At 39.3% G+C, this 12,657-nt stretch overlaps 1 protein-coding gene across 2 annotated transcripts in view; it reads left to right on the plus strand.

Annotated features, from left to right (window-relative positions):
* The first annotated feature begins 344 nt into the window (after positions 1-344).
* NFKB1 (nuclear factor kappa B subunit 1) overlaps positions 345-12,657 on the plus strand; it is a 57,131-nt gene continuing 44,818 nt past the window's right edge. Inside the window, exon 1 of one of the 2 annotated variants that reach the window (XM_065634974.1) lies at positions 345-468. The gene's annotated coding sequence lies outside the window, so the exon portion shown is untranslated. The remainder of the gene's footprint in view (positions 469-12,657) is intronic. The other variant, XM_065634973.1, reaches the window with a different exon arrangement.

Genomic DNA, 12,657 nt, shown 5'->3' on the forward strand with positions numbered 1-12,657 from the left:
CTCCCGCTGCCCTGCTCCCTCTCCTCGCCACCCCAGCGTGGGCTTCACCGGAGCCGTGAGGCGGCGAGCGGCCGTTACCGCGCGCGGCGCTGAGGCGGCTGCACGGGCGCCCCCTTTCCCGCCCAACGGCCGCCCGCGCCGCCCCGCCCCTCCCGCGCGGCTTTTGCGCTGCTGGAGCGTCTGCGGGAATTTCCAGTCAGGAAGTGCGGCGGGCCGGGGGGCAGGGGCGGGCGGCGGCGGGGGCTACGGAGGCGGCGGCCGCGCAGGCCGGGAGCGCTCTGCTGCCCTCGCCAGCGGGACGGGCGGGAGGGAGAGAGAGGGGAAAGTCCGCGCGGAGCCAGGGCGCGGGCGGCGCCGGTGGCGTCACGCCGGTTACATGGCGCGGCGCTGAGGGGACGCGCGGCCGCGATCCGCCAGCGGCAGACGACGACGAGGAGGCGCCGCCAGCCCTGCCCTGCCCTGCCCCGGGTGAGCCTCAGGCGGCCCCTGACCCGCCGCTCGCTGCCCTCTTTCTACCCTGCCCTTACCTCGGTGCCTCTGGCTGCCTTTCCGCCGTCCCGCGGCCCGATGCGGGGCGGGCGGCGGGGCAGCGCCGTGGGGTGCGCGGCGGCCCCCGGGGGAGGGGGCGGTTTGCCGGCGGGAAGCGTGTGCCCCGCGCCAGCCCCACGCCGGGCGGCCGCTCGCCTGTGACCTCGGCCCGGGCGCGGAGCTCCCGCTGCAGCGCCGGGAGCGGCTGATTGCCGCGGGCTTTGCGAGGGCAACCGGCAGCAGCGGCCGGTGCCGCGATTCGGGGTGTCGCGGGGGTGCGGGTCGTGCGGAGGGGGTGACCCGGGAGGCGGACAGCCCTTCTTCCCGGTGCGGAGTTTCTGAGAAGGGCGGTTGCCACCTCGCTTTCCTTTCTGTTGCGGATCTGCAAAGTTGCGCGGTTAGTGCGTGAACCGCCTTGCGCCTCTTCTCTGATTTATTTTTTTTTAAGCTCGTGATAGGCTTAATATATTATATGGGTCTTCCGAGCCAGGAAGGGGTGTTTGTGAAGGACTTTAACATGAAAAAGTTTGAAAGCCAAGCTTCTGCTGATCGTATAGTAGGTGCGTGTGGGCAAAGGAGTTGCTGCCTTTTACGCTTTTGGTTTCGAAGGTGACATACGTGACAACTTGAGACACGGTTTGGAGCGTCTGCTGCTGGATAGGCACTGACTTACCTTTAAAAAACACACGGTTACGGTGCAAACGTAGGTTTGCTGCGGGCAGCTTGGCGTCCTGGTCTTGGATGGGGCTTGCAGTGGTTCCCTAAGTGACACAACTGGTAAAAATAAAGACTGGTTGCAAAGGTAGTAAACAGTGAGTTTTTTAAAGGCGATTTAGTGGTAAGTGATGAAACGGAAATGTTCTCACCATGACAAGCAATATTATCAGACATCTGATCTTAAAAACAAGAATATTTGACTGTTCATCATCACAGTGTTGTGGGATTTTTATTTATTTTTTTTTAACCTATTGATTTTTTCTGCTTTGGCAACTTTGGTAAAGAAGCACTATTGACTTATTTTATGTGAACATATGTGAGCTAGTTGTTATTTGGCCATTGTCAAAACGCAGTGTGCTGCTATGTAACTTCATTCAAATAAGTAAATGAGTGCCTGTAAGCATTTGTAGAATAAGGCTTTGTAGGCAAGGGATCATAACAACTTCAGTGCTGCATTTCAACTTCCTGTTTTAAAATGCTCAAAATCTTTGCTAAAGATTAACTTTGTTAAAAAAGAAATACAGGCTATATTGTTAAAAAATGGTTTTAAAGTACTGATCCTGTTTGACATGTTTTGTGCTTCAGAAGTCCTCTTTTCATTTATTCTGTTCATGGAGAAAATTAGTACTAAGCGGATGAGTTTTCTGCCATATCATCTTGTGCCTTATATGCTGTAAGGTGCTACACGGCCACCATCAAGTTTACAGAACAGAGTTGAAAATGTAGCTCTTTGGATTTTTTGACATCCAGAGTCGATGTACTGTTGAAGTATCAGCTTTTGAAATAGTATTTCAGTTAAAGCGTTTTTATTCTTTCGAAACAGAATGTAGCTGTCGATTCTAGGAAAGCATTAATTAAGACATCATTTTAAGACGTCATCCTGTCTGCAGTATTTTGTAATCTACAGAAATGACTACAGTTTGAGAAAACGAAAGAGGAAAAAGCAGCCTGTAACTGTCCAGAGGCAGATCCTCTGTTCTGTAAACTTCCCTGGCTCAAGAATTTAACTGACAGTTATGCTGAAATATTCTCGTCAGGATCTGCCACAGAGTGTGGAGATTTCAAGGAAACTCGGTGCTGAAATATGTGCGAGATCTGTTAAATAATTTAATCTGAAATATTAAATACAAGGGGAAAAGCTGCCTTCTTTTCACCTTTTGTCCTCTCTTTAATGAAAGAAGGGCCAGTGGTAGAGTCATCAAAAACTGAAATGATTTTCTCGTGCAAGTGACAAATGCACTTTGAGTAGAGTTAAGGTTGTAAAACTGAGAACAGTTTTGTATTGCTTTGTGTCATGTTGTGTGTTTTCAAAAAATTATGTAGCAGGTAAACTTCATGCCTGTAGAGGCTTAGGTTACCAGCACCTTGGTAATGTTTTTGTAGTATGTATTTTGAAATTTAAAAAGTTAAATGGAAAAAAAAGAAGTATGCTAGGAGAGAGAACAAGGGAATCTTGGGAGAGAACGAGAGGAAAGCTGACGGTGATACTTCATTTCTATGCACATTCTAAAATTTTCTACTTCGTTTATTGAAAATCAGCAATTGTTTCTCTTACTATATGCATTTGACTTGTAAAATTAATTTTAATAAATTTAAATTTACTTTTTAATTGAAGTGGCATTATGTGAATTCACTAATGGATACCTGCAAATAAATATCACTGATGCCAATTTGCTAATTAATAGATTTTTGAGTTTTCATGAAAACAATACTCTTTTCATCATTGCCTTTTCCCAAAATCCTGCCACGCCACTGTCTCATTAATCCATGCCAGCTCCAGAAATAAGTGCAGCTCAGAATTAATGTTATCATGCTTATCATTACTGAATCTGGAAGGGCAGAAACCAAGTTTGAAGGCCTGTGAGTCCTCACTGTCAAAGATGCTCTATGCTGACTAGAAAGTTCAAGTCTCCCTCACTCCTTACAAGCATACAAAGTGAATGTTGTTTTGAAGTTACAAAGACACAGTGAAAGACAACATATTTTTTACTAACTTACAGTTTGCTTTCTGATGTAGCTAGTGATGAGAAGATTCTGCGGTCTTCAGAGGTTCTGGTTAATGACTTTGTGTTTCCACAGATCGCTTCAAAATGTGCTTTTCTCACCTTTCGGTACTGTAAATGTTTGCCAACTCTAAATTCAGAAGTATTAGCCTTAAAGAGAATTGTTACTTATTTCAATAAGCAACTAGTGAAAACTAGTTTAATTTTTTATTTCCCAACATGTTCATAACTTTTCTTTGGTTCTCAGAAACAAAATAACACAGCTATTATAAAACAGAGGAGACGCTGTTTTGGCCAAATAATGAAAAAGAAATTCCTGGTCTTGGTCACTTTTAGCTCTGACACAAGTATTTTAGAAGTGGAAGTTGTAGTTTGATGTCCTTTGAACAAGCTGTGAACATTTTATGAATTTATACATTGATAAGATCATAATTACAGTTGTAGTTAACTGTGCCCTTAGGTCAGTCAGGCCCTAAGTTTGCATCTAATTTTGAGCATAGAAATAATACAGCGAGTCTTCTTCAGTGCTCTCATTTAAACAGATGTATTTTGCTGAAGCACTCTCGACAGTTTCAGAAGGTCTTAAAAGATTATTCAAATTATTCTACTGTCAAGGTAAAAGTCCTTTGTTTAGGATTTAGGTGGAGCTGACAGACCACGTGTAGGGAGGAAACTACTAATGCAACTAGCAGTGTTTTTTACCTCTTCCAACTTTTATGTTCTTTTGAAAAGCAGTGCCAGGTATATATTTTTTCTTCATTTAAAATGCAGAATTAGCTATACTAAACATTGCATACTCTAAGCAAACTGTACTGGTGTGAACAGATCAAGAACAAAGTAAGTCTGAGCTGTGTAGTATTGCTTTTTGTTTGTTTGTTTCTTTTAAAGGTCATATTTCTATCTGTTTAAACACAGATTTTACCACACAAATGAAATTAAAACAAAGCGAGCAGATTTTGGGGGGGTCTCATTAGTTTAGTCTAAGCAGGCTTTGCTATATTGTAGGTTACTGTAGAAAATTGAGGCTGCAGGAATTTTACTATTTCTTTGTAACAGAACAAAAAAAAATAAGCCCTAGTAACCACTTTGCACCTGTAGATTTCAAGCCTAAGGTGTAACTAGAACAGTGCTAGACTCGGTTCTACCTGTTTGGTCCCACTTACTGATGCTATTTAACTGACCTTCTCTGTCGTGTTACATTTCAGTGGCTGTTCAAAGCCAAAAGGACACTGAGAATCCCTTAGCTCACTTTTGTGATTGCAGTGACAACAGCCTTTGGTGTTGTCTGAGCCCTCCCTCTCCTACCGCCGTGTTCATGAGATGAACTGTGTCTTCAGTAGAGACCCCAGAACCTGTGTGAAAGTACCAGCTGATACAGCAAACCTTGTGTGAACTGGACTTCTGAAATCTTGGGTTTGCTTGTTAGTTGGCTTCTCAGGAATGCTGTTCTTCCCCCCCAAAAAAGGAAAAGATTCGCTGTTTAATATTGATGATTCATTGCACTTAAGACTTACGAAATTGGTATGTGTGGCTTTTTAAGTTAAAATTTTACTTTGAACAACTTCATATGAACTAGAACTGTTTCTAAAGAACACTCAGTGATTCTTTGTAATCTGTAGGGAAAAAGTAGCAGCATTTTACCATAATATTCAGGCTAGTTCAAGTAGTGTTATCACCTCACATGGCTGAAATACAGTGTAGTTACCAGAGTTGTTTTGCTGTGTTGAACCTCAGTATTTTTACATATACTTAGCATTATACATATAACAGATTATGCTTGCCATATATTTGAATATTGTTTATTCCTTTGGTTTAAGTTACTTTGAATGTGTTTTAACAAAAACATTCTGATTTTATTCAAACAACATACTGGAAAAAACAGTTTATATATTTGTGGCATTTTAGTGTTTCTTCTTATCATATTCACTACTTTGATGTTTGGGAAAGGAATCAAACACCAAAAAATTCTGTTTGTAAAGATACTTAATAAAACAACCATTCAGGTAGTCCCGTTACCTTTGCCAAGTGAATTTTTTCATGCAATGAATTGGTCTTCAAATTTAGTCGTTATCTGGTGTAATAAATTTGAGTCTAGATTTCCTACAATCATTCTGCACCCAACAATTCTGATTCAGAGCATAACACTTCCAAAATCTCTTTAATACTTGTGATTGATTTAATTTCTTAGTTTTTGTACTGTTGTCCAATAATGCAGCTGCTCATGACTGAAAATATTTGAAAATTTTAACTTAGTTTTTAAATTTTAAAAATAAACAGCCAGAACTCCCAGGTCCCACCCACCAGGAAATAATAAGCAGACTTAATAACAAGAGCAAGCAATTTGTGTTGTTGTACTAGAAAAACAAACAATGTCATTAAGGGTTATGTGGTGTTATTGCAACTGCAGCAGTCTACGGATGAGGAAAAAGTCTGCAGAGAAAAGTAGTATCTTTGATAAAAATGCCTGTCTGCACAAACCTTTTCTCACTTGTATACTGAGAAATTATACTCAAATTTTTATTCAGAGATTACATGTCTTTGTAGCAGTTGAAGTAAAGTTAAAAAAAAAAAAAAAAAGAAAACCAAACAACAACAACTTCCGTATGCCACTTTTGCGGAAACTGAGCGTTGCTGGGTTTTATACTGAGCATATGGTTTCCTTAAAACAGCCTCCTGCACCTCCAGGTATTGAAATCATAGATGGGATAACTATTAATAAACTTTTAGCATTTAAAGGCAAACTTCACATTCCAAGTCTGTTTCATTACTGAGTTAAACTCCCTTCAAAAAGACATAGTTGATGGGACTCCTTGTTAACTTGAGCAAGTTAGCAATCGCTTCTCATATTTTTTAAAATTATTTTTCTTTCCTGTTTGCTCTTAAGAGATCTATGCCAATAATATGAGTGAAAGCTGCATGATGTTCCCTTAATATTTTGGTTCTGTTTACTTTGCATATTTCAGAATACTATAACTGTTTGTCACCTCTGATTTTGAATAATCCTGGGATTTGCTGTCTGTGGCACATTTTTCTTCTTTTATTTTAAAAAGAAAGACGTGTGTATCTATGTATAGCTTGTATTTTCCATTTTTTTCTGGTCTGTGTATCAGGATAGCATTCATCTAAATGATAAGTATTTGGTCCTGTCTTAACATTTGCCTGGGGACTTCAGAAACAGTATAATTTATTAAAATGGAAGCAATCAAAATGAGTAGCTGAGAACAATGTAAATAAAATAACTATTGATGAAATCTTTTCTGTGTTAAGATTTTTCTTGATTAGTATTTGGGAGGGGGATGTCTCTGTCCTCGCCCTGCTCTCCCTGTCCAGAAAATTTTCTTCTGCAGCAGCTTCATTAATGGCAACAGTCATGGAAGTGCTGGTCCTGGTAGCTCCCAGCTGTTACGAGTTCAGGTGTGTAGACCTGCTTTAAGCAGGCTCAGACAATATGTGTTTAGAGTGCCAGCAACTGTTTGGATTCCTGCCTGTACAATATTCCCACTGTTGCTACATTGCTTTTAACAAAAATGGGATTGATTTTTCCTAAGAAAAGCATCTTTTATTCAGCCTTTAAAAAATAAAGTGGTCAAAAGGGCATGCACAGCTTAAACTAAGGGTTGTCCATGTAAACGTTGTAGGTTCATGACCCAACCTCTCTGTTCTCTGAAGCTTCAGAAGACCTAAGCCTGTGTATACATATGGCCTGCTATTTTGTGCTGAGGTAGAAGATAGCACTTCTCAAGCTTCTACTTTTCCCTCATTATGCTTCTCTAAGAAGATATTCTGTACCACAGGTTTTTTTGTTCTGGAGCTGTGCTCCCACTGTTTTGGGAAAGGTACTGGGTTCCAAGGGAAATGGGAGTGCTGGATGAAGTTGAGAGAAGGTCACTAGAGCTAAGGTGAAGAGGCCAGGCGTTGAAAGGGATGGGCAGCATCCTGACTTTGAAGGCACTTCAATGATGAAGGCTTGAGACTAAACATCTTGGATCAGTATCTGTCCTGTCAGAGCAGCCTGCTCTGTCCTCTAGCCAAAATCATCTCAGCAGCTCTTGTCCTTCCAGGCCTGACCCAGCAGCTCTCAGTGTCTATTGCACAATATGTTTCCCAGCATCTCCATTTGGGAAATGCAGATTTCTAAAACAATTGTCTCTATGCAGATTATGTTTTGCAAAGGTCAGAAAATTGAGGCTCAAGGTTGGATAGTTACCACTAAAAGAAGTAAACAATACGAGGTAAAATACATTGTAGAGACTGCACAGTACAACAGTTACTGTATCTACTGTTTCTGTATTTCATAGCTGCTACAGGATTTCAGAGAACTTCACACTGTTCCTGAAAACACAGTTCTCTGCAATCAGATAGTCTACTCTGTTTTATAGCCACGATGTAGCAAAATATACTTAGAGTGTAATATATAACACTCAAATGTCTTCACCTCTCATCCTCATTCTTCTCTATTTTTAATAAGCAAAATAAACAGGCTAAGAGCATAATCACAGTGAATTTCATTACTTTCATTCAGTGTCCAGTTAAAGAAGTTTATTTTTAACAGGTAAATTCCAGTGAAAGCCAAGTTAAAGGGAAAAAACAACCTGCTAGAAAACTTGGCAGGAAGGACTATGCTTTCAATATATCAAGTCAACTGAAGTATAGTAGTTGAGTTTCTCATCTTGGGGCTTGCTTTCTGAATCTCAGCCTTGAAAGGTGGGAGGAGTTGATGAAAAATGTCTCGCAAAGGAAGAGATGGACATTGTTTGACATAGAAATTTGTTTAAACCATCAGACTAATTCCAATTCACAAGTATAGTGAACTCTGGGTAATAAAGATCATGATTCACTAACATATATATCTTCAGTGTACCTTTTACAGAATATGCCTTGTTTTCTATCCTGTTAAACTGATCTGTGCTATAACCAAACCTTCTTCCATAATATATTAATTTTTCCTGAACTCAGTCTTTACCCTGAATTAATTAAAAAGTAACGGACAAGGTTTAGAAAGGATGAGTCGATTCTTTGTATCTTAAAAAAACAGCAGGCAGACACCCTGATGCTAGTGTTTTGCATTCATTTTCTGAGGATATGATGGTCACCCTATCACATCAGGTTTTATGCTTTTATTTTGTTTGACTGGTTCAAAGTACAGAAAGTTTAGAAGAGATGAGTGGCTGATAAGAATTTCCACCAGGCATCGCCCTCTTTTATGAGGCAGGTCTTTGTGGAGTAGAGAAGTTGGTCATACTGTTCATCCTTCATCTCTCCAAGTTGATTAAAAAAAATACATTTATATTCAAAGAACACAGATTAAAAGTAGAGACCTGCTTACCATGTCTGTCTTTGAAAATCTGGGAAAGGAAGTATGTGTCATGTTTTGGTGTAGCTTTTTTTTTTCCTTTGCTCCTATTTGTAATGTTAGCTTCATTAGTAAGTGCACTCATGCACTTTAAAATACTAATAGGTAGATTTTTGGCTACTAAAGCTCCTTTCTTTTTTTTTTTTTTCGGGGGGGTGTTGTTCAGCTATTTAGGGTAATATTCACATGATTTTATTTCCTACTTGAAGGAATAAGAAGTCTTCCTAATTTGTTAACATTTATACTGTTCAGGCTTTTAGCCAGGCCAGTATGAGAACAAAGCTAGAAAGAAAAAGAATTAAGTTTATTAGTTTTTTAAAAGGCATGCATCTGCTGGGTGAGATGTCTGTAAATGTTTTCAGAAATACCTGTACTATTAGTATATGAATCAAAAATTAAAGCTTGATTCCTCTTAGATGATGAAATTTGCGTTGGGTTTTGCTTGTCTGTAGAAAGATATTAGGAAGAAGTCCCATGCCCTCTTTGTAGGTATTAGATTGGGTACTGATATCAAAGAGGAAAATGTTTTACTTCATTTTTAAAATTCAGGCTGGAAAGTTGAAGAGGAACAGCAGAGGGAAGGATCTGGGCTCCAAAAAATCAGGGGGCTAAAAAAAGTTGGTTAGATAAACCTATCTTTGTTTTTAAAAAGTTTTCAGATACAGTGGATGTTGGAGAACAGCAGGAGAGAGATCTGAAATCAAATGATTGAGATAAACAGAAATGAGAATTCTTGTTCCTGGATGAGAGCATTCTTACACTAGTTATGTTGTTTCCATTTTAAATGCCTGATCTTTTTGAAGCTTTAAAACATATTCAGAATACAATAAATGAACTTGTGTTCTTCCAGCTGTGCTTACTTGTACTTGCTATTACTTCATTATTAAGGAGGAATAGTAATGCAAAGTAACTTGCATTATGTTTGCTCGGTTCGTTGGCGCAACCCCATCATCTTCCATATATTTTAATCTATATATAGATATATATCATCCTAGGTTTTTTCTTTTTCTCCTGTTGTTTTTTTGACCTTTTTCACAATGGCAGCTGACGTGCTGTGGGGAGAAAGGAATACTGCACACATATGCAGATGCATACACACTTACAGTCACTCAGGAGGCACTGCTGTGTGGTTTTGGACCAGTTTAGCTGGATTTAATGTTTTCCCATTGCACTAGGATCTAAATGACATTTCTTCACCCACCTTTGAATTTTCACATTAAAAAATACTGTGAGTTGAAATGTTTAGTTTCCTGTGCCCCAGTAGCTGAAAGACTTCAGAAGATCTCCAGGGTGGAGACTGTCGTGATTGATTGTGGTCTGCAGTTGTAGGGGTATTTTTTATTGTAGATGCAAGTTTGCAGTACGGTTTGTGGGAATCGGAGGTTATGTGGGAAGCAGGCATACGTGGTAACATGAACTTCCACAAAGCAATTTTAATCCCAGTCATCTTCAAATGAGAGAGAGGTGGGTTTGACCTGACTTCTCTAAGATGCATATAGCAGCAAATACAGCTTGGATAAAAGCAATCTCTGCCCCAAAATACAGCTCATGTGAGGAGAAAATGAGTGAAGATACTCTGGTGGATGTTAATCTTACCACTTAATGCATGTACAATAGATGCTTAGAAACTCAAGCATTAAGGGAAGAGGCTAATTAAAAATCATACAATTAATGCTAGGGCCTGTTTTTCTACAAGTGTCTTTTTGGTTTTTAGTCATATTATTGACTCCCTGGATTTGCCCCAGTTTTCTTGTAAGAAGAGGAAGCTTTGGGATTTGTTAAATAAAAAAATCCCAAGCGAACAGATTTTAGAGTCATGACTCCTGGAATATTTTTGTCATTTGTTTGTCTTTGAAAGAGGACAAAACACAAAGTGAAACTGAGAGTGTTTTCAGTCATTTAGAGGGGTCATTTTAAACTGCTGAGTTAATTTTTGTCTAGGCCCTGAAAAGGCAATGAAGTGTCTGTTTACATACACAAAGGCGTATGTTTGCACATCTAAATCATCGTGTGTTCATAATAAACTGGTTTAGCCTTCAATCCAGAGAGAATGTCTTTAACCTCACCTCCAAACCTGCAGCTGACTGTTGAACACAAAAGATCTCAAGCAAGAGACACCTATGCTTTTGGTGTGAGAAAGGTTGTGTTTAATACCTGGTTAGAAACTCATTAGTACACACCTACAGCAGGGCAGTATGTGGGTAATTACCTTGCTGCTTCCAAGTGTAACGTTTATCTTTAATGACTGCTGTTTGCTCTCATGACATTGTTCATTGCATCAGCCAAAAAGCCAGAAATGAGCATTTTGATCAGGTGAAACTGAAGGACTGATTCGAGTAGACATAGGTTTTATTTCTGTATGGAGTCTAAATTTGATATCAAAGTGCCTTAAATGAAAAGTTTTCAGAAATTCTGCCTCTGTGGTATTTTTCCACTTTGTTGAAGTCGTGTATTGTAGAACTGTAAATGTGACTGTAGAATAGTAACTGTGACCAGCAAGTGGAGCAGGTGTGAGAACTGCCCTTCTCCTATGGAGTTCTGCTGGAGTGAGTGTGATGCAGTCTGAGAAAACAGAATAGGACAAAGACAATAAAACATGCTGTTAAATTTATCGTATTAGGCTTACAGAAAAAGCTGTGAGATGCTTTGTTTGAAAGTTTTGCATTAAGTATACATTTAGGAAACAGGCAAGTGGGCAGATGCTAGTCATATTAGATCCTCAGAACTCTTTTTTCTGAACAAGCATACTTACTGTGGTTTTTGGGTACTTTAGGTATTTTGGAACACAGTTGTGCAATATGCGACTCATAAAATAGTAAGCGATTAAATAGGAGAGGTCACAAACCGAGACTTTTAGAACGAGTTTTTATTCTGTTTATGCAGAAGAAATCTGGCATTTGCAGTCACAGTTCCGTAATCAGGGTGCATCAGCAGAGTGGGTATTTTCTGATGCTTCCTAAAAACTGTTGACTGTTGAAGTCTTCGGATTGTTTTCTGTAATATCTACACCTTTAACTGTGAAGTGTTTGCCAAAAACTAAATTACAGTTATTTCAGTGATGTCAGTAACTTGTCAACTGGTGGTGAGGGTTATGTTCTTTCTGTGGAATGGAATGTCAAATAAAAACATCTAGTAAAGTTTGTTGTATTGCTGAAGGTTTTGTTATGCCTTGTATGTTAACTTTTTCCTTAATGGTTGATAATAACAACAGAATGCTTTGCAGAATATGCCCATGAGGTAATGTGATTGACTAGTATTTTTTATATACCTGAAATCCTGATGTATTAGGTGATGAAGTACAGCATGGGTTTCTGTGGCTGCCAGTTATATCTGTTATTCATTTTTGGCTGAAAACTTGTGACCAGTTATTTGATACTTGCTCAAATACTACAAATAAGTATTACCCATTAAATTTTTCTCTCTCAAATTAAATTACAAACGGATGAGTTCTTTTATTTTCTAGGTTATGAATGATTTTATTCTCAGGGACCTCTTTTTCCTGTAAATCAAGTGGAAGTTAAGTGTCTCCTATTTCTCCATTTAAAATGTTCTTTCGTTTTCTACTTGTGTGGGATGGGTGGCTATATGTTGTCTTTGGAGCTTGTTAACAAGCTGAGTTGAGCTTCCATCAAACTGAAGTACCTAGGTATTCCAATTCTTTTTGATATTTTCCTTTCTAGTTCCTGTAGAAGGTAGATGGTGATTCAGTTTTTCCCTGCTGGTTTACTGATCACTTCTCACTCTTTCATAGGGCAGTAGGTTTTCACAGTTCACTTTGCTTTGCTGGAAAACATTGTTCATGGTCAGTGTGGTGGAACATGAGGGCTGGTGACATGTCTCTATCTTCTATTAGCTATTAACCTTATTTAGAGTGTCTACTTGCATGCAGACATGACTCTCTTGAAATATTCACTAGTTATTTTCAGATATTCTCTTGGAGAGCCTTTTTTAGTAAGATCAACGTAAATGAAATTGTAATTCTTTCAATAACTTCTACATGAAAGGAAATAACACTGATTTTTTAAAATTATTTTTTTTTTTTAAATAATAGACCTA

The sequence above is a fragment of the Caloenas nicobarica genome, chromosome 4, assembly GCF_036013445.1.
Source record: "Caloenas nicobarica isolate bCalNic1 chromosome 4, bCalNic1.hap1, whole genome shotgun sequence".
Taxonomy (NCBI): Eukaryota; Metazoa; Chordata; class Aves; order Columbiformes; family Columbidae; genus Caloenas; species Caloenas nicobarica.